This window comes from Pseudophryne corroboree, chromosome 2 (assembly GCF_028390025.1).
Source record: "Pseudophryne corroboree isolate aPseCor3 chromosome 2, aPseCor3.hap2, whole genome shotgun sequence".
In the NCBI taxonomy this organism is placed as follows: domain Eukaryota; kingdom Metazoa; phylum Chordata; class Amphibia; order Anura; family Myobatrachidae; genus Pseudophryne; species Pseudophryne corroboree.
In genome coordinates, this window is record NC_086445.1 from 464710754 (window position 1) to 464735338 (window position 24585).

General features: G+C 47.3%; 1 protein-coding gene and 1 long non-coding RNA gene across 6 annotated transcripts in view; one reads left to right on the forward strand and one right to left on the reverse strand.

Annotated features, from left to right (window-relative positions):
* Positions 1–7801: 7801 nt before the first annotated feature.
* The window catches only part of NCK2 (NCK adaptor protein 2), a 141537-nt gene continuing 124753 nt past the window's right edge, over positions 7802–24585 (forward strand). The window contains exon 1 of one of the 5 annotated variants that reach the window (XM_063953793.1): positions 7802–7846. The gene's annotated coding sequence lies outside the window, so the exon portion shown is untranslated. Of the gene's footprint in view, positions 7847–8020; positions 8532–24585 lie in introns of those variants that run through there. The other 4 variants (XM_063953794.1, XM_063953791.1, XM_063953792.1 and 1 more) reach the window with 4 other exon arrangements.
* LOC135028679 (uncharacterized) overlaps positions 17447–24585 on the reverse strand; it is a 97919-nt gene continuing 90780 nt past the window's right edge. Inside the window, exon 3 of the long non-coding RNA XR_010224926.1 lies at positions 17447–17513. This is a non-coding gene — a long non-coding RNA (uncharacterized LOC135028679). The remainder of the gene's footprint in view (positions 17514–24585) is intronic.

Sequence of the window (24585 nt, forward strand, 5' to 3'; positions counted from 1 at the left end):
TGGGTGGCAACTGACCGTTTTTAAGGAGTGTCCGGGAGAACGCAGGCGTGCCCAGCCGTTCGGAAGGAGGGTCTCTGAAGTCAGCATCGGTCCGGATCGTCGCAGCGGCTTAGTAAGTCATGGGCTGTGCAGAGACTGCACAAACTTTTGTTTGTGCAGCTCTCTGCACATCCGTTCGCACCCCTGCACAGCGATTACCCCCTTGCAAAAAACACCTGCTTGCAACCAGGTCTGAATTAGGCCCAAAATGAATTTAAAAAACCCCACAGTATTATTTTTCTTACTGCACAGACCGCTCAATCTGATGCAGCTTTCAAGCCAATGTAATTGTCCTGGTGTGTCCCACATGGCTACTTGAGTTTGAGACCCCTGACTTTTAGGAGTCAATTCACTTCAAAGTGATGTGCAGTGGAGCATTGCTGCAGTGCTACTGTATGCTGTGCATATATCAACCATTTACAGTAGGCTGTACATCTCAAGTTTTCCTGCACACCTCTGTGGGGAATGAGGCAAAACTTGTCCTTTTGATGGCCATGATGTACCTTTCTGGAACACACATCCTGCTGAACTGAAGATCCAGCATAGGCTGTACCAAATATTGTAACAGGCTCAGATACAGTTCCACTACATCAGTGGTTCTCAAACTCGGTCCTCAGGACCCCACACAGTGCATGTTTTGCAGGTAACCCAGCAAGTGCACAGGTGTATTCATTATTCACTGACACATTTTAAAAGGTCCACAGGTGGAGCAAATGATTTCACTTTTGATTCAGTGAGGAGACCTGCAAAACACCGTGTGGGGTCCTGAGGACCGAGTTTGAGAACCTGTGCACTACATTATGGCAGTGGTTCCCAATTTTTTTTGAATCACGGCATCCTAGAGTATCAGAATTGTTTTCACGGCACCCTTAGACCAAAAGTTTCTTATAGAGAAATTCATAAAAAAATACAACATTTAGTAAATTGTGTTTTTATATGTCATCCTTAGGGTCAGTTATGTGGTGAGGGACAGGATTCACTTCTGATTGTCCACATGTTTTATGATTTGAAGTCACTGGTTTTGTCTGTTACATTGACCAAGAAATAGTTTGAATTGGTCCTGCACCACCAACAGAGGAGGCACCCTCGAAAGTATCCCAAGGCACCCCAGAGTGCCACGGCACACAGTTTGAGAACCACTGCATTATGTACCTGATTCTGAGCAGGACATGGTGGCAATGTCGGAACCAGTGCTGCATGTGCATGTGTCTGAGTCACACCACATTTGTATGGACAGTTATCAGGGACGTACCAGGGGGGAGGCTATAAAGACGCATGGAGATATTGGGGCAGATGTATAAAGCCTGGAGGAGGGATAAAGAAGTGAAAAAAGGAGATTTATGGTAAGACTTACCATTGTTAAATCTCTTTCTGCAAGGTACACTGGTTTCCACAGGGAATAACATCAGAGGTGTAGAGTTGGATCTTGATCCGAGGCGCCAACTGGCTAAAGCTTTGACTGTTCCCAGGATGCACTGAACTGCCTCCTCTATAGCCCCGACTCCAGGCACTGGAGCTCAGTTTGTTAACCAGTCCAATGCAGTAGCAGTTAAGAGTGGTGGTAGATATTAGTCACATAGACCCACATTCTCACGACAGGAGAAGGGACTAGCGGCTAATGCCATACAAACCCCAAAAAGCTAAGTGCGTCAGGATGGGCGCCCTGTGGAAACCAGTGTACCTCGCAGAAAGAGATTTAACAATGGTAAGTCTTACCATAAATCTCCTTTTCTGCAGCGGGGTACACTGATACAGGGAATAACATCGGGGATGTCCTAAAGCAGTTCCTCATGGGAGGGGACGCACTGTAGCGGGCACAAGAACCCGGCGTCCAAAGGAAACATCCTGAGAGGCGGAAGTATCAAAGGCATAGAACCTGATGAATGTCTTCACTGAGGACCACGTAGCCGCCTTGTACAATTGTTCAGCGGACGCGCCCCGGCGGGCCGCCCAAGAAGTCCCGACAGACCGAGTAGAATGGGCCTTGATAGCAGCAGGAGCTGGGAGACCAGCCTGCGCATAAGCTTGTGCAATCACCATTCTAATTCATCTGGCCAAGGTCTGCTTATTCGCAGGCCAGCTACGTTTGTGAAAACCAAAAAATACAAAAAGAGAACCTGACCTCTTGATAGAGGCAGTCCTTTCTACATATATATGGAGAGCCCGTACCACATCCAAAGACCGCTCTTTGGAGGACAAACCAGGAGAGATAAAGGCCGGAACCACAATCTCTTGGTTAAGGTGAAAAGATGACACCACCTTAGGTAGATAACCAGGGCGAGTTCTAAGAACTGCCCGGTCACGGTGAAAAGTCAGAAGGGGTGGACAACGGGATAAAGCGCCTAAGTCTGACACCCTCCTAGCAGAGGCTATAGCCAACAGAAAAATGACCTTAAGCGTAAGCCATTTAAGGTCCACAGACTCAAGAGGTTCAAACGGAGACTCTTGAAGGGCATTAAGAACAACAGACAGATCCCATGGAGCCACAGGGGGAACATAGGGAGGCTGAATCCGAAGTACGCGCTGAGTGAATGTATGAACAGCAGGAATAGATACAATTTTTCGCTGAAACCACACCGACAAGGCAGAAATGTGAACCTTGAGAGAGGCTAGGCGAAGTCCTAAATCCAGGCCTTGTTGCAAAAAAGCCTGGAAGTACTAAACTTGTATGCATCGTAATTCTTAGCAGCACACCGGGTGAAGTAAGAATTCCAGACCCTATAATAAATCCGTGCAGAAGCCGGTTTGCGGGCCTTCAACATAGTTTGAATAACCGCCTCAGAAAATCCTTTGGCCCTCAGGAGTGAAACTTCAAGAGCCACGCTGTCAAAGGCAGTCTTGCCAGGTCCTGGTAAACAAGGGCCCTGAACGAGGAGGTCTGGGTATTGAGGAAGTAGAAGAGGACGCTCGATCAAGAGACCCTGCAGGTCTGAGAACCAATGCCGTCTGGGCCATGCTGGAGCGACTGGAAACAGTATACCTTCTTCTTGCTTGAACTTCCGTAGTACCCTGGGCAGGAGTGACACTGGAGGGAACACGTATGGCAGCCGAAATTTCCATGGAATCGCCAGTGCATCCACGAACGCTGCTTGAGGATCCCTTGTCCTTGCTCCGAAGACCGGAACCTTGTGATTGTGTCGAGACGCCATCAGGTCTACATCTGGTAGACCCCACTTGTCCACTAGGAGTTGGAAAACCTCCGGATGAAGACTCCACTCCCCAGCGTGTACGTCCTGATGACTGAGGAAGTCCGCTTCCCAGTTGAAGACCCCTGGAATGAACACTGCTGATATTGCTGGTAGATGGCGTTCCGCCCATTGAAGAATTTTTTACACTTTCATCATTGCCATGTGGCTTTGAGTGCCGCCTTGATGATATATGTATGCCACCGTGGTGGCGTTGTCTGATTGTACTTGAACAGGCCTGTTCTGTACGAAAGGCAGGGCCACTGTCAATGCATTGAACACTGCCCGCAATTCCAGAATGTTTATCGGGAGGAGAGATTCCTCCCTGGTCCACCGACCCTGGAGAGTGTTGGTCCAACACCGCGTCCCAACCCCGCAGACTGGCATCCGTTGTTAAGAGGACCCAGTTGGAGATCCAAAAGGGACGACCCTTGCTCAATTGCTGGTCCTATACCCAACAACTCAGTGACAGACGAACCTCCGGAGTCAAGGAGATCATTTGAGACCTGTCGTGAGGCAGGCCGTCCCACTTGGAAAGGATTAACCTCTGCAGAGGGCGGGAATGAAATTGAGCGTACTCTACCATGTCGAAAGCCAACACCGTGAGGCCTAGTACTTGCATCGCCGAGTGTATGGACAATCTCTGGCGAGAGAGGAAGTATCTGATTCTGTCCTGAAGTTTCAGGACCCTCTCTGGAGACAAGAACAAACGTTGGTTGTGTGTGTCCAGTAATGCCCTCAAGTGTACCATGCTCTCAGCAGGGACCAGTGAGGATTTCTTCCAGTTGATGAGCCACCCGTGGGCTTGCAGGAATTGGACCGCCAGTTCCAGATGACAGAGGAGAACCTCTGTGGAGTTAGCCAGGATCAGCAAGTTGCCCAGATACGGCAGGATCCTGATACCCTGATGGCGGAGAAGGGCCGTCATGACCACCATGACCTTGGTGAAGATCTGAGGAGCTGTGGTCAGTCCAAAAGGCAAGGCTTGGAACTGATAATGAAGGTTGCCAATAGCAAACCGAAGATATTGCTGATGCGACATGGCAATAGGTATGTGTAGGTAAGCATCCTGTATATCCAGGGATACCATATAGTCCTTGGGTTCCATAGCCAGTACAATAGAGCGCAGAGTTTCCATACATAATTTGGACACCCTCACAAATTTGTTCATAGATTTGAGGTTGAGTATAGGTCGGGAGGATCCATTCGGCTTCGGAACTAGAAACAGCATTGAATAGTATCCCTTGGCTCTCTGAGACAGAGGCACCGCCACTATCACTGTGACATCATCAAGCCCCGCCCCCACATCAGGAAACATCGCGATTTGCTTCCAGGAGAGTAGGCAAGTATGTATATGAGACCCTGATGCACTTAGTTCCCCATGGTACAGAATATAGTGATAGCAATATGTGTGATACACAGAATAGATATGTATACAGCTATAACAATGCACAGTAACACTGGATGTATATCACAGAATACTTGTACTAAATATTCATACAGTAGTGCACTTGTTCTTAACTAACGCTGTCTAAATGACATGTAGAATACTTAAGTGTCCTGTAAATGCACAGCGCTGATGAGACAGGATCAGCGCAGCTCTATGAAATGGCTCCCAAACGCTGACAGGGAGTGAGGGAGAGATGCAGCTCCAGGACGGGAACACGTGCTGTAGGTGGCGCCTGGAGCTGGGGGAGGGGCTACAAGTCAGCGCCTTATCCCCTCTGCTGGACTTCACCACCAGGTACTATGGAGCCTATAATTAACAGATTTTAGTAAATCCGACCTGTGCTCCCTGCCCTGGTGGATATAGTGGGGTCCCTGCACGGCCACAGTGTCCACGACAGAGGCACGGTCAGTCTCCTGGGACCGCGACCGGATCGCGATTTTGGCGGGTCCCACCTGGTGGACCCTATTACCTCCTCCCTGAAGTGCGGCCACACGATCCAGGAGAGCAGCAGTGGTGATGTGTGTCTGATGACCGGAGCGCCTCCGCTCAAGTACCCGGCAACCAGGGCACGGGAGTAAGCAGCACTGCTGGGGAAGGTGATGAAGCCGCAGCACAGAATGTCAGCCTGACATGCCTGTGCTGCGCCCTTGAAGTCTTCTTTCTTCTTAAAAAGCTCTTATTAGGGCTGCCTAGCGCAGCCCCACGTGTTAGCTGCCTGCACTGCAGGCACCAACTTACAAACTGAGCTCCAGTGCCTGGAGGCGGGGCTATAGAGGAGGCGGTGCAGTGCATCCTGGGAACAGTCAAAGCTTTAGCCTGTTGGTGCCTCGGATCCAGATCCATCTCTACACCCCGATGTTATTCCCTGTGGAATACCAGTGTACCCCGCTGCAGAAAGCAGTGATAAGTGCAAGGTGATAACGCACCAGCCAGTCAGCTCCTGTCATTTTTCAAATCCATAATGATTGGCTGGTGCGTTATCACCTTCCACTTAACACTGCTTTATCCCTTCTCCAGGTTAATACATCCGCCCAGAGGCGGAACTACCGCCAGTGCAACCAGTGCGTTGCACTGGGGCCCGCCTCTGTCCAGGGGCCCAAAGCATGTAATGAGTCAAACTGACTCATTACATGCCGCTGTGCGCTGCGGGCAACCGCTGCCCGCAGCGCACAGCCGCCCGGAGAGGAGCAGCGGTACAGGGGAAGGAGGAGGAGGGAGGTGGAGGAGGGAGCCGCAGCAGCGCTTTGTTACTGGTGGAGGCGCTGCTGCTGCTGCCCCTCTGCTTCACTATAGGCTGTCTTCCGAGAACAGCCTATAGTGAAGCAGAGGGGCAGCAGCAGCAGCGCCTCCACCAATAACACAGCGCTGCTGCGGCTCCCTCCTCCACCTCCCTCCTCTTCCTTCTCTACTGCCCGGGAATCGTCAAGCTGCACCGAGGAGCCTGAGCCAGCGGAGAGGGTAAGTATAATTCTTCTTTCTTTCTGTCTTTCTTTCTGGCTTTGTTGGGACTGCCTGCTGCTATGTGTAAAAATGGGGAATCTGCCTGCCGCAATGTGTAAAAATGGGGAATCTGCCTGCCGCTATGTGTAAAAATGGGGAATCTGCCTGCCACTATGTGTAAAAAGGGGGAATCTGCCTGCCGCAATGTGTAAAAAGGGGGAATCTGCCTGCCGCAATGTGTAAAAATGGGGAATCTGCCTGCCGCAATGTGTAAAAAGGGGGAATCTGCCTGCCGCAATGTGTAAAAAGGGGGAATCTGCCTGCCGTAATGTGTAAAAAGGGGGACGCTGTCTGCCGTAATGTGTAACAAGGGCACGCTGTCTGCCGTAATGTGTAACAAGGGCACGCTGTCTGCCGTAATGTGTAACAAGGGCACGCTGTCTGCCGTGATGTGTAAAAAGTGTACGCTGTCTGCCGTTGTGTAAAAAGTGTACGCTGTCTGCCGTTATGTGTAAAAAGTGTACGCTGTCTACCGTAATGTGTAAAAAGGGGGACGCTGTCTGCCGTTATGTGTAAAAAGTGTACGGTCTGTCGCTATGTTTAACAAGGGCACGCTGTCTGCCGTTATGTGTAAAAAGTGTACGCTGTCTGCCGCTATGTGTAAAAAGGGGACGCTGTCTGCCGTAATGTGTAAAAAGAGGAATCTATTCGCTGTAAGGTGTAAAAGGGTCTCTACCTGTTGTAGTGGTGCTACTGTGCGGCGCAATTTGAATAATGGGAGACTACTGTGCACCGTTTTATGAATTGGTATTATTTTGTGGCCACACCCCTTCCCCACGAAGCCACGCCACTATGTATTTTTACGCGCCCCTACGGCGCGCACTGCCCCTGTTTTGCATGCAGGGGTGGGGCTCCGATGCCGTTTCTTGCACACAGTGCTAAAATGTCTAGTTACGGCACTGTTGCTAGGTATCCACTTCTCTGGCCCTGAGCAGGTCCCCCTCACCAGATCCTCTCCAGGGGTGAGGGGGTGGACTCGGATGGGATGGGGGGGGGGGCAAAGCATTTTTGCCGCACCTGGGCCCACCGCTCGCTAGTTCCGCCACTGCATCCGCCCCATAGTATCTTTTGGCAGTGTCACAGGCATGTTGCTGTAAGGGGTTTCATACAGAGAAGCTGATATACCCACACAGGAGGCGATACTCAAACGCAGAAACTGCTCACACAGTATGATTTGTGCAAGTTATGACGGTGAGATCCATTTTGTTTTTAAAGACGCAGCAACTGGTATTTCAGCATCTAGGAACACTGACGGTGGGTGTCTCAGTCCCTGCGCAGTCGGATGCATGGACATACATTAGGAAATCGCTTCGTAGCGGCATCAGTATAATGACGCAAACACCACTGACAAGGGGGAGTAATTCAGATCTGATCGCTGCTGTGCGTTTTCGCACAGTGGGCGATCAGATCCGAACTGCACATGCGTATGCACCGCAATGCGCAGGCGCGACAGACGGCTGCAAAGGGGATTGCCGGTCAGCGACGGGTTTGTGAAAAGGATCCATTCGCAAGGGCATTTGCAAGGAGATTTACAGGTAGAGGGCATATGTGGGTGGCAACTGACTGTTTTTAGGGAGTGTCTGGAAAAACGCAGGCGTGTCCAAGCATTTGAAGGTAGAGTGTCTGACGTCAAATCCGGTCCCAAACAGGCTGATGTGATCGCAGTGGCTGAGTAAGTCCTGGACTGTGCAGAGACTGCCCAAAATCTGTTTGCGATCGCACACTTCGCACACTTGCACAGCGACAATACACTCCCCCTGTAGGCGGTAACTATCTGATCCCAGGGCTGCAAAAATCGCAGGCCAGCGATCAGATCTCAATTACCCCCTAGACAGGTGCAACTGTGTACAACTCTGAATCAGGCCCTAAGTGCCCCTGGGAACTATTTTAAAATGTTGCCAACACTGCAACAGAACCGGCACCTGCCCATATCGTGCTGCTGTAAAAAAATATAAATGTAGAGTTTCTCGGCTTGTCAGACAGTGCCTGCAGCCGGCAGTACAGTGAGAGGAGCATGTAACACGCTGCACAATGGTTCCGACTCCCGCATTACTGATATGCAGCAGCAGCAGCAGGACGTGGGGCGCTCAGGCCGGTCATGTGGCACACGGGGTCCCGAGGGAGCACCGATGTCAGGTGACGGTGCCGAGGAAGAAGCGGGAGCGCGCCGGGGTGTGCACGCGCAGGCGGGAGGTGACAGCCGGTGAGCGCGCTGTGTCGGGTGGCCGGAGAGAGGGAGCATCAGGGAGGAGGAGGAGGGAAGTGGGCAGGGACCGACGGGAAGAGCGACAGAAGGTGCCGGGCCTGCGAGCGGAGATACAGGGAGTCCGGGAATTACCGAGGAGTGGAGCCCAGAGGTGTGTGGGTGATGTATCCAGATGTTCTGTCCTGCCTCTCCCTATCCGCTTCAGGGTCCCAGTGACCGGCCACCTCACTGCCCTGTGTGCCGAGCATGGTTTCCCCCGACCCCTCCATCCCTCCCAGTCTTTGTTGTGCGTCCTCCACTCCCCTCCTGTGTTACGCTGTCATCCCCCGTCATCTCCCCTCCCCCGGGGTCTCTCGTCCTGCCTGCTCCCCGGGGCGCACTGTCCTCATGTGACATGCCGGGTTTGTGTTATTATGGATGCCTGCCCCCAGGTCATAAGGAATGCATGTCCCGTGGCTGCTGGCCTGCGAAGTTTTAGTTTGCCATAAGTTTTTCTTTCTTTGGAAGAAACATGTTTTCCACCATTAAACACATTGGTTAGCTTGTTACTCCGGGGGCAGGTGTAATGCTCCATGTGGTACGGTACAGCCCCCTGGCTGCTCTCTGCTTATGGGGAAGCATGAAGCTATAGTGGTGAACATTTCCTTTGTTGATACAGCAGTATGTAGCATACCAGTCATTCTACATTGTATATAAAGTGTATATCATTTAGGGAGGATGTCTTTCCCAGGCGCTCATCATTGTGACATGCAAGTACTGTATATTTGTGTTGCACAGGTCGGGGCTGATAAAACTCTTATGGGTGAAGATTAGATTTGCTTTTGAAAGCTGTCGGGCACACAGCCTTGTATTCCGTTGTGTCCCTTCCATCTCTAATGTGTTTTATGAGCTGAAGGAAAATGTCAAAGAAGGCATTGTATGTATGATTGGGGGAGAATTCATTTAGAGGTGAGGGAATGTAGCTCCCAGGATGAGTGTCCGCCTCTATTCAATTGCCTGCACTGTAAATCCGTGACTTGCAGATTTCTGCTTGCACCTTCCTGAGAAATCTGCGCTAATTGAGGCCAGTCCCAGTGTTCCTGTGTGCGGTGATCGCATTGAATCCAGCTCTTAAAGTCAGAGAATGCAATTTACTGCGACTAAGCCATGGGCATCAGTGCTGTATACTGCATATACTGACCAAAGTGCCGGGGGTGATGCAGTCAGATCCATAGGGCTATTTCACACACACAACAGTGACAAATACATTAAGGCTTTCACATGGCACGGCATGTTACAGCCATGATAAGCCCTGACTAGGACAGCTGCCATGCTTCTTCAGTGTTGCACCATACGGTGACAGCTCAAGTTGACCTGACCATAACATTACATTCAGTACGGCACAAAACCCGTTGCTTGTGAAAGCAACTGATCCACGGAAAAAAAGTTTTTTCTTCCCCGGACGAACAAATCCGTTGTGTGCGACACTAGCCTTACGGGAATGTTCACATAAGTGTTTTTAAAATGCATCACTGATGGGGAAAAAAATATTTTGCTTGTTTTTTATTTAAATGACAACATGGATTCTTGTGTAGTCTTGCATCTGTGCATGTTTCTGCTCTTTTCATGATCCATAACTCCTCTTAGTACTGTATGTTGCACTGCCAATGGCTTGGGACTGTCATATATATGCAACACATAGCACATATGAAACAACTGGTGTGTAAAGTCTTCTTTTGAACATTTTTATTGATCGTTCTTTACCTATTATGGAGCACTTTAAAGAGAATATTTAATCATGCACATCAGTCTTATCAATCAACCATACCCTAGTCCTGACCACTTACCTGACAGTTGTAAACCATTATAGAGTATGCTGGTGCTGTATGGAGAAATACTGACAATAATAACATTTGTCTCATTCATCCTAAAACAGAGTGCTCTGCACCTATGTTTCCCGCTGAATTCGGGCTTATTCAGACCAGCGTTTTTGACAGATTTGCTTACTGTGAGGTAATTCAGTTAGCATCATGGGCATGTAGTTCCCAGGACAAGTGCCCAATCAATTCAGTTTCTCACACTGTTAACCCTCGACTGTTGTATTTCTGCGCACATCCTCCGGAGGTTGCAAGCAGAAATCCACGTTAACTAGTGATTTGGGGCTAGTCCCGGCCTTACAGTATACAGTAACAACATTGTGCCCGACACTTAACCCAGTAAATGCAGTTTACTGTGACTAAGCCCCTGGCATTAGTCATGGTATAGTGCCGGGCCAATTGAATAGCTCCTGGCACTTAACACAGGTGCTACATCCCCACGATGCTAATTGAATCGACCCCTATGCTTTCTAGACGCAGTAGGAACCAAGCGCTGTGCTCCTTATACAAGTGGCAATATAAAATGACATGCCTGAGTTTACTGTGTTTCTCTGGGTGTAGTAAGGTATGCCGGTGGCCGGAATCCCGACCGCCGGCATACTGACAGCTGGGCGAGCGCAAATGAGCCCCTTGTGGGCTCGCTTCGGGCACCGTGGTGCGCTATGCGCGCCACGCTATTTATTCTCCCTCCAGGGGGGTCGTGGACCAAGTGTCGGTATGCCGGCTGTCAGGATTCCGGCGCCGGTATACTGTGCGCCGGGATCCCAACAGCCGGCATACTGAAGACCACCCGTGTTTCTCTATGATCTCCTCCAGTATATACGCACACTGCTTGGTGCATCAGAGATGTGCAGTCAGTTTGGTTGAATTACGTTTTTTGAGCAGTCTGCTCCCTTTGGGTCCAAATCAAAGTTGCAGCAAGTAGGCCATAATTACACTTTCACTCTACACATGGAACTTAGGTGGTCATTCCGAGTTGATCGCTCGCTAGCAGTTTTTAGGAGCCGTGCAAACGCTATGCCGCCGCCCACTGGGAGTGTATTTTAGCTTAGCAGAAGTGCGAACGAAAGGATCGCAGAGCTGCTACAAAGTTTTTTTTTTTGTGCAGTTTCAGAATAGCTCAAAACCTACTCAGCACTTGTGATCACTTCAGACTGTTCAGTTCCTGTTTTGACGTTACAAACACGCCCTGCATTCGCCCAGCCACGCCTGCGTTTTTCCTGGCACGCCTGCGTTTTTCCGAACACTCCCTGAAAACGGTCAGTTAACACCCAGAAGCGCCCACTTCATGTCAATCACTCTGCGGTCACCAGTGTGACTGAAAAGCTTCGCTAGACCCTGTGTGAAACTACATCATTCATTTTAATAGTACGTCGTGCGTGCACATTGCGCCGCATGCACAGAAGTACCGTTTTTTAGCCTCATCGCTGCACAGCGAACGAATGCAGCTAGCGATCAACTCGGAATGACCCCCTTAATGCAGATAATAAACCACATGCTCAGTTTCATATATATATGCCATCACACCACTCACATCCATACATTTGTTGAAATAGCTGTTATCACTATCATTGTGCACTTGCTCCAACCCTGTACCTAATGGCAAAGAAGAAATCTGAAATCCCAACTGATTTCTGCATGCACACAACACAGGAATTCTGTCTAGTAACACAGGTGGTAATTCAGACCTGATCAAAGCAGCAAATTTGTTAGCAGTTGGGCAAAACCATGTGCACTGCAGGGGGGGGGGGGGGGGGCAGATATAACATGGGCAGAGAGAGTTAAGGGGGGTACTCACGGAGCGATAATCTAAGCCAGGCATTCCCAACCACGGTCCTCAAGGCACACAAACAGTGCAGGTTTTAGTGATATCCAGGCTGCAGCACAGATGGTTAAATCAAATTAACTGAGCTACTAATTAAGTTACCTGTGCTGAAGCCTGGATATCACTAAAACCTGCACTGTTAGTGTGCCTTGAGGACCGTGGTTGGGAATGCCTGATGTAAGCAATATGACTAGATTGCTTAGATTTTAAGCATTATCGCACCGTGTGTACCCCCCACAGCGATAGCGATGCGCAGCCCCACGCATCTCTATCGCTGGTGCTAGATTGGCCTGCATGCAGGCTCAATCTAGCAGGGTGCTCATTTAACCCGCTGGGTGAAATGAGCGGTTCCCCCGTAACTCTTCCCCCGCACGCTCAGCACACATCGCCGAGAGATGTGTGCTGAGCATCAAAATCACAATATCTGTCTGCAAAATGTATTTGTCACTATTTCAGGTGACTTAAAGGCAGGTAAACTATGTGACAAGTGATATTTTGTATAGAAAGCTAATATGGCGCCAAGTCTGAACCAAAGCAGCTACCCCCTTTGCACCGATTGGTAATCCCTTTTACCAAAGTGTATATGTGAACATGTATAGAGTTGGTACAATAGGGTGCGCTTAAAGGTGAATCTAAAATGTGGCAAATTCAATCCCTTTGATGTGGAAATAATAAAAGTATAAAAACTAAATAATAAAAGTAATAAAAACTTCATATATGCACAAGGTCCTTTAGACAAATTCCATATGCAAGGAAACAGATAAAAAAGCCTATAGTGTAGTATATTTATATAGGGAAGATTTAATACAATGGTTATTCAGATACAAATAAAACAAATACACATAAAAACTGAAAAGCCTTCTTCTTAAAATAATATTCACCCAAACGGAGGGTGATAAGGGTGGAGGATTACCAGAAAAGAGTGTATAGTGGGCGTTTCAGATGTAACCTTAGGGTAACTGGCTCCGGAACCTGGTTCCCTCGTCCACGTCACAATCGTCTGGTCAGCCTTTCCCCTGTCCGCAGTTCAACAAGTGCTCCACTCTCCTGCTGCTATGCGTTTCGGGATTAACCCGTCATCAGGCAGTCAACTGCTTTTTTATCTGTTTCCTTGCATATGGAATTTGTCTAAAGGACCTTGTGCATATATGAAGTATTAAGGGAAGTATTACTTTTATTATTTCCACATCAAAGGGATTGAATTTGCCACATTTTAGATTAATCTTTAAGCGCACCCTATTGTACCAACTCTATACATGTTCATATGTGACAAGTGAGAAGAGCAAGTCAGATGCTTGGTTGCATAGGTCAATTGGTATGGCCTCATCTAGAATACTGTGTTCAGTTCTGGAGGCGATATCACCAGAAGGATATTAATCTGCGGTGGCTGCTGCCCCTGGGCTGCAATAGTGAGCATAGACTGCAGGGGGGAGCCGGCCAACACATATACACATACATGTAAAGTTGCATGTAACATATGTGCTGGCTTCCTTACCCGGACATCAGCAGCAGCACGCACAGGACACAGGCACAGTGCTCAGCCTGTCTGTCTTCAATGAAGAATATAGGGGGTAAGCTACCCCTTACCGCCTAACCCTCCCGGTGATGCCTCACCGTCACTCCCCCCGTAGCTTAAACCTAACCCTTCCACCCTGCAGCCTAACCATAACCCTGCACAGGGGTACCCCCTTTCCCGCAGCTTAACCCTCCCCCGCAGCCTAAACCTAACCTCCCCTCCCTGCGGCTTACCTCTCCGACATCCCAGTAGTTATCGATTGGGATCCCAGTTGTCGGGATGCCGGCGCTGGCATCGTGATCTTATTCGGGATGCCGGCGCTGGCATTGTGTTCCTATTCGGGATGCTGGCATTGTGTTCCTATTCGGGATGCCGGCGCTGGCATCGTGATCTTATTCGGGTTGCCGGACGCTGGCATCGTGATCCTATTCGGGTTGCCGGCGCTGGCATCGTGATCCTATTCGGGATGCCGGCGCTGGCATCGTGATCCTATTCGGGATGCCGGCGCTGGCATCGTGATCCTATTCGGGATGCCGGTGCTGGCATCGTGATCCTATTCGGGATGCCGAGGCTGGCATTGTGTTCCTATTTGGGATGCTGGCATTGTGTTCCTATTCGGGATGCCGGCGCTGGCATCGTGTTCCTATTCGGGTTGCCGGCGCTGGCATCGTGATCCTATTCGGGTTGCCGGCGCTGGCATCGTGATCCTATTCGGGTTGCCGGCGCTGGCATCGTGATCCTATTCGGGTTGCCGGCGCTGGCATCGTGATCCTATTCGGGTTTGCCGGCGCTGGCATCGTGATCCTATTCGGGATGCCGGCGCTGGCATTGTGATCCTATTCGGGATGCCGGCGCTGGCATTGTGTTCCTATTCGGGTGCCGGCGTCTGTTTTTTGACAGACTGGATTCCGACCGTATCCCCTTCAGCACAACTCCTTTTACTGATAATGCTTGGCTGTATGCTTTATTCCCGTGCAAATGATAGGAATGCAGTTTTATCTAAAACAAGATTTATTTTGTATAATTTGATGCTTTAGTCCATTTGCCTTTTTGTTTTTTCTTGCCAGGATTGATAATAGTATAAGAACTACAGAAAATAGTACTTGATCTGTTTTCCACAATACACTTTGGGGTATATTTACTAAGGGGAAACTTTTTAAAGCCGCTCCTTGTCTGCGGTTCTGAACATGGGATTTAAAAGGGAAGTAATATTAAAAACCAGTAAAGTTAAACCAGGAGTGTTTAGAAAGCTGTCTCTTAGTAAATATACCCCTTTAAGTAGCCTGTATGCCGTGTTATGTGTCTCACAAAGAAAGCATTCTTTGCAAACTACCCTTTTATGTAAAAGCCAATTTCTACTTTTAACATGGAGCTTTGGCAGAACTTCACAGATAGCAGTTGCTCACAACTAATTGTATGCCTCGCTGTATGGCACTGGTTGCTCCAGTCCTTTAAATGCTTTACCTCCAGGCCTTATTTAAAACAGGGACTACAAGTTGGGGTGTGGTCATGACTTTTCATTTGTCTGGGTTTTTTTTTTCTGCAGAGGAAATCATGGGGAACGATTTAATTGTGTACCTCCCATGTAAAGTGCCACGGAACTATTCATTTGATTTGCACTTATTGTGTGTTTCTGCCTGCACCCTCTTGAGGTGTGAGCAGAAATCTACGTAAAGTAGGGCTTAAGGGATTGTCGCAAGTGCTGTTTTACGCCATAACTGGTGGAGAAGTTGGTTAACGTAGCTAGTGCCATGCATTCTGGTAAAAAAAAAAAAAAACCACACCCGTCAATAGGGAATTAATAGAATCGCCACTGGGCAATTAGCTTGGGAGCTAAATTCACATTCAGGAATTGAATTCCCCCCCCCCCCCCCCCCCATGGTGCTCTAAAGTGAAGTTGTGCTTACTCACCCTAAAATTAATGGGGAATGGGGGAAACTATCCACAATTCTCTAAAGATATTTTGCTTTAAAAATTCTGTATGCAGTAGCCGTGCTACCCTGACCTTAAAGAAGCATTTGACAATAGCCACTGTTGATATATGGGAGCCAGTAACTGCTTTACTCGGTAGTTATGTATTTACTGTCGCTATTGTTGGACCTGAGCTGTTGATGGCATGGCTCTAGGCAAACTGAATGGACAGGTCTCAAGTGATTCGGTTTATACCATTTTCATTGTAGACACATGGGGGCATATGTCGGAGGTTCTCAAACCTGGTCTTCAAGGCACCCCAACGGTCCTGGTTTTAAATGTATCCATGCTTGGCCACAGGTGACTTAATTAGCATCTTAGTCAATTTGATTTAACCATCTGTGCTGAGCCATGGTTATACCTAAATCCTGGACTGTTGGGGTGCCTTGAGGACCGCGTTTGGGAACCTCTGGCATATGTGATGGGGCCAGTCTGGGAGTTGTTTTTTTAAAGCGGCAGCCATTTACGAGGCATGGTTTTGCCCCATAGCATTAAAAGTTAATGTTATGTGCTGAATGACAGCATGCACTCCAGCATTCACTGTTGGGGAAATGCAGGGTGTTCCTCTGATGTCATGATGATGTCGCTATTGTTTTCTTCACTAATAAACTACGGTACACAATGGAATGAGCAGAATGAAAAAAACAAAATTGTGCAGAAAAAGCTGCTCGGTTTTATTAAAAATATCTATCTCGCTCTTTTAAGATGTGCAAACGACTCAAAATAAAACATTAAAATGAACTTTAAAATTCACATCTGTTCTCATGAGTAATGCTAGTATTAGTATTTTATTTGGCAGTCAATGTTCATGAGCAGAGATCCCAGTATGAAGTAGCATCAACGGTTACATTTAATTGACTCCCTTCGTGACAAGTTGAGCACACAGAAACGCATTAAGTCAGAGTTGTGAGCAAAGCAAAAAGATAAGAACAACTTTGCACCTGGGCAAAACCATGTTGCACTCTAGGTTGGGCAGATTTAAAATGTGCAGGAAGATTTTTATTTTAGGTGGTGGTGGGGGAGGAGGTGGTATATAAATTACATAAATAGCAGTGTATAAATAAAGACGTACAGCATTTGTGGATTACATGCAAAGGCAGCCAATGTATGTAAAAAGAACTAATGTACCCCACCCCTTGCAGTGAAACAAGGCCCCCCCCCATTTTATTATTTATACCCTATATAAGTCCCATCAAATAATGTTTATATTCAATTATGCTGCTAATAAAAAAGATCACTAAAATGTAAATTGGACAGTTAAGTGGTAAACGTCACCATATGAAGTTAGGTGAATAGTGTTCTTCTCCTACATTATTGTCACTGTAAGGTCACAGCATTCAACATGAAATAGAGGAGGCACTTCCAGTGTTGTCCAAAACATGTAAAATTATACAGTACAGGTTGAGTATCCCATATCCAAATATTCCGAAATACGGAATATTCCGAAATACGGACTTTTTTGAGTGAGAGTGAAATACTGAAACCTTTGTTTTTTGATGGCTAAAAGTACACAAACTTTGTTTAATACACAAGTTATTAAAAATATTGTATTAAATGACCTTCAGGCTGTGTGTATAAGGTGTATATGAAACATAAATGAATTGTGTGGATGTACACACACTTTGTTCAATGCACAAAATTATAAAAATTATTGGCTAAAATTGACTTCAGGCTGTGTGTATAAGGTGTATATGTAACATAAATGCATTCTGTGCTTAGATTTAGGTCCCATCACCATGATATCTCATTATGGTATGCAATCATTCCAAAATACGGAAAAATCCCATATCCAAAATTCCTCTGGTCCCAAGCATTTTGGATAAGGGATACTCAACCTGTATATGATATTTGTGTATTTATGGTGTGTGCTGCAAAAAAGTAAACATTGGAAAATAAAATGATGTTAATACCCATTTTTATTGCTTGAAACACTTCTGATCTCTATCATCTGTGTCTCCTTTTCACCTGTGAAAAACAAATGGAGAAAAATGCATTAAAATACTTTACCGTGGTCAAGCACTTAAGGACAGTACTGGCGGGGAGATTTCCCCAGAGATGTGTGCTGATCGATCTATCAGTGACCGCCCTGCATGCATCTCTCCCCCGCTCAGCACAGCCTCATGTGTGCTGAGCGAGGGGGGAGGGGGTGCTCATTTCACCTGAGCGACCTGCTAGATTGTGCCGCGCATCGCTATCGCTGTAGGGTATACACACTGAGAGATCTGTGCTTTACTTCTTCTAACTTCTTAATCTAGTCAGATTGCTTAGAGTTTAAACACTGATCTCTCCATGTGTACCCCCCTTTAGACATTTCATAGATAATTAAAATCTATTTTCAAAAAATAATTATGGGTAATAGGATTCTAATTTAATGTCTGATGTGCCATTGATGTGTTGTGAGTGCCAAAATCATTGAGGTGTTTTTTTTTTTTCTTTTCTTTTCACTATGGGTGTTAATTAAAGATCAGTGCCACATTTATTTATTTATTAACAGTTTTTTTATGAAGCGCAGCATATTCCATTGTGCTTCGCAATTAGAACAACAGTAATAGAACAAAACTGGGTAAAAACAGACAGACACAGAGGTAGGAAGGCCCTGCTCGCAAGCTTACAATCTATAGACCCTTTTGTTCATGATGTGTAGAATAATGCTCAGTGGATTTAACAAAGTTAAGGAAACGGATAATTGATTTCTGTGGAAAGCATGTGCTAATTCACATTTTATGGACATCTGAAAACAGGCTACATTCCAGAAATAAGATGATACATTTATATGCTTTGCATCATTTTATAACATATACAATATTGTTTTTGAGGGGGGGTGAGGCTGTGCTAAATATGATGAATACAACAATAATAGTGTATTTAATAAAAACACAATTTTATTGCTAAGATCAATGCAATAGGTTTCAATTAAAAACTAAATACATGAAAATAAATGCATGTCAGAAACAGTTGGTATAGATTCTATGTTTCAAAAGACAATTCTAAGGGATTACCCAATTCGCCAGGTTGGTAATGTTGAATTTAGAAGGTTTGATGTGACCGTTCCAGAATATTTTCCCCTACAGAGCTAAAGTCCAGCATTAACAACAGTCTCAGAGATAAGCAATATCCAATGGATAGGCAATTTACCGTTAGAGGGTAGTGTGCTCCAGAGTGTTTTTGGTGGAGAGCTCCTCATGCGTTACGGTTGATGCAGTCCTTTTATACGGTTATTGCTATTTGTAGTCTCAGAATTTGGATGAGTCGTCTGGACAAAGTTTGGGGGATGGTTCGGTCCTCCTTCAGATCAATCCCTGGCGGGGGTCCCTGATACACCTGACGCGTTTCGCTTTGATAAAGCTGCAAGCTGACTGCGGCATCCCAGTGTTCAGAATCCAGACAGGGGAAGGTAAGTGTATTCACCTTCTACCAATGGCCCCCTAACCCTCCCTTTTCAGCAGCCTAAACCTAATACACCTCCCCCCCCTCTCTCCTGCCCTGCAGCCTAATGCTAACTATCTTCAATGGTGCCTAAAACCAACCCTCCCTCCCTGCAGCCTAGACATAACCCTACCTGGTGGTTGGCTTTAACCTACCCCACCACACACACACACACACACAGCCTTAACCTCACCCACCCCCCTCTCCAACCCGCAGCGTAACCGCCCCCCCCCCCCCCATCAATCCGCAGTTTACCTGTCAGAGTGGCCGGCAGATGCTCGTTCGGGATCTTGGCGGTCGGTATTCCAGCATTGGGCTTGTGACTCTAATTGGGATGCCGGTGTCAGCATTTCGAGTAATGTCTGTATTCTGATGTCGGTATTTCGACTGCCTGGATTGTGACCGGCGGGATACTGACCATATCCCAGCAGGAGAAATAAGAGTTCTCCTCCCCCATAAAAGGCCTACTACATGCAGTGAAAAAAAAGCTAATACCAGGTGAATAGGACCAATTATAGGTTCCTAGTTTTTTCAGAGATGACTGTACGGAAACTATATGCGTCCTCATACATCATTGCTGCACTCTCGCCAAACAGCCCCTCTCAGCGCAACAGGTCCCGTGAGACTCTGCTAGTGTTGGATGTCTTTTTTTTGCAGAAAATGTGTCTTAGTTGCAGTGCAATGCGACTAGGACACACCAGGAGACTGCTGATTAATTTGATAATGCAGCATATATCTGTGTGTGACTCGGGGGGCAGATTTACTAAGGTCGACATGAGTTTTTTCACTTTTTTTTTGGTGTTGTTTTCTCCGTACAGTAACCGGGAACCCCAATTAGTAGACAATGTCCCCTTCGCAAGGTTACCGTTCCCAGTTGTAGTCCACGTGGATCGAAAAGTATGAAAATGTTCAAAAAAAATAAAATAAAAAAAGTGAAAACCCATGTCGACCTAGAACATGTCAACCTAGAGTCCCTGTCGACCTAAACACCATGTCGACCTACTAAATGTCTACCTATAGTGGTCGACCTAGAGACCGGATACCAGACAATATATACCTGCTTGACCACCTTGTATCTATTTAAAATTGTTCTGAAGATAATCACCATATGGTATCAAGTTACAACTTGGTCTAGCGCATAATTACATTTCCTACCTTTAGGACAGGGGTGGGGAACCTTTTTTCTACCGAGGGCCATACGGCTTCGCGGGCCGTATACTGTGGGGACATCTGTATACCTGGCACTGTGGGGACATCTGTATACCTGGCACTGTGGGGGCATCTGTATACCTGGCACTGTGGGGGCAATTGTGGATCTGGCACCGCACTATTGGGGGCATATGTGTATCACGTCCCATTTTAACTGGCCACATCCATTTTTTTGGCGCGTATACGGCCCGCGAAGCCGTTTGGTCCGGCCCACCAGCTTGTGTCAGTGAGACACGCTGCCGCTCAGTCCGGCGGCAGCGTGTCTCAGCTGTCAGAACAGGGAGGAGAGCGCGGCTGTCGGTCTGCGAGCTCTGATTGGCTCTCGAACCGGCGGCTGGTTTGAAGTACTACACCCCGCCGCTCCCACCCGACAGCCGCGCTCTCCTCTGTGTTCTGACAGCTGAGACACGCTGACGCCGGACTGAGCGGCAGCGTGTCTCACCGACACAAGCTGGTGAACCGGATCAAACGGCTTCGCGGGCCGTATACGGCTCGCGGGCCGGAGGTTCCCCACCCCTGCTTTAGGAGAAATAAAGTTGTGGCGTCCTTTAATAAATGACCAATGTAATCGGTTACTAAAGTCACTGACTGCTGCTGAAGGAGTTACAAAGGTCATCAGCACAGTGTGCTCATTCAGTGTCTGTCTTCAGAAACAATGTTGTACAGACTACTTTGTATGAGCTGATCACACTGGTATTATCTGTCCATAGTTCAGCAGTTTAAAAGGAAATCAAACATTTGGTCAGAAATCAAACATTTGGTCAGACGTACAAATGTTATTTACAGTGAAAGTAAGACTTCAGTTTATGTAATTCTAGCATCGGTTAACTTACAGCATTGTTAGCAATTATAAATGATGTCGATGTTTTAGTTTGGATACTGGGTAATTGTTCCTACTACTGATTATAAACTTTTGTGGTGGTTTATTGGTGTGCAGTAAATTTTTGACCATTAAGAAGGTATTCTGCAAATGTCACTGGGAAATGTAAGTTTGATTAGAAATGGTTATGCAGGAAAGGTGCAAAGTTCCAGCTATAAAATCTTTTGTGTTAACCTTTATGCCATTTTGTGCTTTATTTTTCAATTTGCATTGTGTGTGTTTAACAGAGCTTGGACAGTGATAGTCTATGCATTCTGTGTGATGGTACAGTAGTAGGAAGAAATGATGCCAATTTCCAACAGTGACATGAGCAAAAATACAGCTTGGTCAATGTTGTTTTAAGTTTTTTTTTTTTATAAATGTGCTCATCTGCAGTAACGGTTGCAATCCATATGACAGCCACTCCTAATGTAATTTCTTTTTCAAATTGAGACATTTACATGCAATTTATACCCTGAGTGGCCAAATTATTATGACCACCAGACGATTTTATGCAGAGTAGCTATTTTGGAGATAATGATGACTTAGGACAGGGGTGGGGAACCTTTTTTCTACCGAGGGCCATTTGAATATTTATAAAATCCTTCGGGGGCCATACAAAAATTCTCAACTTAAAAAATGACCCTGCCCCCCAGTAGGTCTGCCCCTTAGAGGCACTGTGTGTGCACGCACCAAAAAAATGGGTGTGGCCAATTAAAATGGGACGTGATACACATATGCCCCCAATAGTGCAGTGCCAGATCCACAATTGCCCCCACAGTGCCAGGTATACAAATGCCCCCACAGTGCCAGGTATACAAATGCCCCTCACAGTGCCAGGTATACAAATGCCCCTCACAGTGCCAGGTATACAGATGCCCCTCACAGTGCCAGGTATACAGATGCCCCTCACAGTGCCAGGTATACAGATGCCCCTCACAGTGCCAGGTATACAAATGCCCCTCACAGTGCCAGGTATACAAATGCCCCATCACAGTGCCAGGTATACAAATGCCCCATCACAGTGCCAGGTATACAAATGCCCCATCACAGTGCCAGGTATACAAATGCCCCATCACAGTGCCAGGTATACAGATGCCCCATCACAGTGCCAGGTATACAGATGCCCCATCACAGTGCCAGGTATACAGATGCCCCATCACAGTGCCAGGTATACAGATGCCCCATCACAGTGCCAGGTATACAGATGCCCCTCACAGTGCCAGGTATACAGATGCCCCCCACAGTGCCAGGTATACAGATGCCCCCCACAGTGCCAGGTATACAGATGCCCCCCACAGTGCCAGGTATACAGATGCCCCCCACAGTGCCAGGTATACAGATGCCCCCCACAGTGCCAGGTATACAGATGCCCCCCACAGTGCCAGGTATACAGATGCCCCCCACAGTGCCAGGTATACAGATGCCCCCCACAGTGCCAGGTATACAGATGCCCCCCACAGTGCCAGGTATACAGATGCCCCCCACAGTGCCAGGTATACAGATGCCCCCCACAGTGCCAGGTATACAGATGCCCCCCGTCCTGCTTACCGCTGCTTCTTTCGGCGGGACACGGAGGAGAGCGTGGCTATGTTGGGCGGCGGCGTGTAGGACTTGAAACCAGCCGCCGGTTCGAGAGCCAATTAGAGCTCGCGGACCGGCAGCCGCGGCTCCTGATTGGCTGCCGGTCCGCGAGCTCTGATTGGTTCACGAACCGGCGGCTCGTTTCTAGTCCTACACGCCGCCGCGCTCTCCTCCTGAGTCCCTGTCCTGACAGCTGAGACACGCTACCGCCGGACTGAGCGGCGGCATGTCTCACAGAGAAGCGGGTGGGCCGGAGCAAACGGCTTCGCGGGCCTTATACGGCCCGCGGGTCGGAGGTTCCCCACCCCTGACTTAGGATGTCTGAATCTGTGTGTGAATGGACAGGTAAGTCTGTGCAGAAATGAAGTGAATCACACACTAACTAATGGGTAATTGAGGCGTTCTGACAGACCTAACAATGAGTGTTCAGTTAGCTGCAGTGTCTACCCAGCAGCACAGGGAAAGGCTATTCAATTAAGTAGCCTTTTAAAAATTAGGATTCCGTCGTAGAAGCCTAATGATTCCTCATAAACTGCAGACTCAATGGGTTTTATCCTGAATGCAAACGCCCAATTTTACAGTTTTTACACGGATATTCACCTGAGGGGCAATACCCGCTAATTGGGTTCATCAAGCTTGGCCGTTATTGAATACCACCCTAAGGGGGTTATTCATCACAAATAGCAGATTCTGCTAAAAAAAACCCTGAATCTGCAATACAGCAATTTACATTGGGTTGCAGCAATTGTGGATGACCCCCTGCAGCCACAGTTGGGCTGCGTATGCAGGTGGTCAGCGGCCATTTTTTCCATCAGAGTAGCTGCGTGTGATGTCACGCAGCCTTGCCGCCCCCGCCTGCTGCGCCAATGCCTATAACGGTCAGTCAGGTAGAGGCGTTTGCAGCCAATGTGATTGCATCGCATTGGCTGACCCGCGTAGGACGGAACCTGTGCGTGCGCACTTGCTTCGGCAGCGGGTAATTATGGTCGCGATGCGACCTGAATTACCCCCTAAATGTGCAGAGATTGTTCAAGGTTCACAGATTTTATTGTAACTACAACATTAAACACTGCATTTGTGAAATTTCAATGCAGTACACTCCTACTCCAGTAATAAATATGCTTCAGTAAGTTTAAAAGAACATAGTTAAGAATTCAAGCTAACAATTACAGAAGGGAAAAAAGCTATTTCGCAACATGCTTGTTCTCCAACCTAAACACCTATAATACTTCCCAGACGACAAAAAACAAAAAAATAAATAACATGAGAGACCAGGGTCAGAGATGATCCTATTTGCCTTAACTAAACTCATATAATAAATATATCGGCCATCCTTGGCAAGGTTTGGCCAATGACTCTCTCGGCAGCTTTAATTACTCTATTAAGAGAGCCCTGATTGGAGTTGCCATACCACACCACGCCTGCATATGTCAACAAACTCTCAATTATGCAGCAATGGAAATTCATAAGAATTGGTTTCGGCAAGACTGCTGCCTGAAGTCTTAGAGAGAAAAAAAGGCGTTGCAGAGCCTTTCCAACCACAGCCGTGATATGCAAAGACCACGACAAGTCCTCAGTAAAATTAATTGCTAGAAATTTAATCCCACTGACTCTTTCCACCTCCACACCATTTAAAAACAATGGTTATATGCTAGTTCTTCTTGACTTCCTGAAGTCTTATGGGCACTCACAGCAGCAGTATGAGTTATAGCAAAATAGCTGCACTGGATAGTTGTTAATATGTACTCAGCGTGGACTATCATACAAAAACTGTAGTCATAAATCGCAACTGGATGATTGAGCATAAAGGAGAATGGGCAGACTTGTTCAGTCCCACAAGATACAGTGCATCTGGAAAGTATTCACAGCGCTTCACTTTTCTCTAACGTCCTAGTGGATGCTGGGGACTCTGTAAGGACCATGGGGAATAGACGGCTCCGCAGGAGACTGGGCACTCTA